Here is a 1768-nt window from a genome sequence, read left to right as displayed (position 1 = left end):
TGTAAAAACACGCAATGGGGCAAACTAAATAAAGCAAAGCACAATAAAGCGAGAAGTGCCTGTAGTGTGGTCAGGGAAGGCCTCTTTACAGTAAACTTGAGCAGAAACCAGAAGGACATAAAGAGCCGGCCATGAGGAGATCTGGAAAAAGAGTGTTTCAGATAGAGGGAAAGGCATATGTGTATTAGTCAGGGTTCTCTTAAAGGGAGAGAACTAATAGGATAGATAGATGATAGATAGATAGATAGATAGATAGATAGATAGATAGATAGATAGATAGATAGATAGATAGAGTTTATTAAGTATTAACTTACACAATCACAGAGTCCCACAATAGGCTGTCTGCAAGCTGAGGAGCAAGGAGAGTCAGTCCAAGTCCGAAAACTGAAGAACTTGGAGTCCGATGTTCAAGGGCAGGAAGCATCCAGCATGGGAGAAAGATGTAGCCTGAGAGTCTAGGCCAGTCTCTCCTTTTCACGTTTTTCTGACTTGCTTTTATATTCGTTGGTGACTGATTAGATGGTGCCCGCCCAATTAAGGGAGAGTCTGCCTTCCCCGGTCCACTGACTCAAATGTTAGTCTCCTTTGGCAACACCCTCACAGACACACCCAGGATCAATATTGCATCCTTCAATCCAATCAAGTTGACACTAAGTATTAACCATCACAAGTCCACCCCTTGTCAACTTGAACTCATACACATCTCCTGAGATCATACATAATCTTCAAATAAGGACAATAATGGGCTGGGCTCGGTGGCTCACGCCTGTAATCCCAGCATTTGGGAGGCCGAGGCAGGTGGATCACGAGGTCAGGAGATCAAGACCATCCTGGCCAACACGGTGAAACCCCATCTCTAAAACTACAAAAAATTAGCTGGGCGTGGTGGCAGGCGCCTGTAGTCGAAGCTACTCAAGAGGCTGAGGCAGGAGAATGGCATGAACCCGGGATGCGGAGCTTGCAGTGAGCCGAGATCGCGCCACTGCACTCCAGTCTGGGCAACAGAGTGAGACTCCACCTCAAAAAAAAAAAAAGACAATAATGAGATCATAATTATGGCTAACATAATACAACTATCCTCCGTACAACCAGAAATGCACCAATTCCCAGCCCAAATACTATTATATAAAGTTAGCAATACTTAAATGCGGATATGAGGTCAGTAAATCTTATGTCACATGATAAAGGAAAAGGAAATAAAATGAAGATACTTTCTTTTTTTTTTTTTTTGAGACAGTTTCGCGCTTGTTGCCCAGGCTGGAGTGCAATGGCATGATCTTGGCTCACCGCAAGCTCCACCTCCTGGGTTCAAGCTACTCTCCTGCCTCAGCCTCCCAAGTAGCTGGGATTAAAGGCATGCAACACCACGCCCGGCTAATTTTGTATTTTTAGTAGAGATGGGGTTTCTCCATGTTGGTCAGGCTGTTCTTGAACTTCCGACCGCAGGTGATCTGTCCGCCTCAGCCTCCCAAAGTGCTGGCATTACAGGTGTGAGCCACCACACCCGGCCTCAATGAAGATATTTTCTTAGTACAAGTGTATGCATGCACAAACATGTTTTTAACAAAAAAAGGAGGAAATACTCATGACAATTACAGTCTTCGTTTCTGCAGCTGGTCACGTGATTGAAGCTGGTATTGATGGCTACCTTCTTTTTTTTTTTTCCCTGCCCCGAGACAGAGTCTTGCTCTGTCACCCAGGCTGGAGTGCAGTGGCGCGATCTCGGCTCACTGCAACCTCCACCTCCTGGGTTCAAGCAATTATCCTG

This window comes from Gorilla gorilla, chromosome 10 (assembly GCF_029281585.2).
Source record: "Gorilla gorilla gorilla isolate KB3781 chromosome 10, NHGRI_mGorGor1-v2.1_pri, whole genome shotgun sequence".
NCBI lineage: Eukaryota > Metazoa > Chordata > Mammalia > Primates > Hominidae > Gorilla > Gorilla gorilla.
This window is presented reverse-complemented; position numbering follows the sequence as displayed.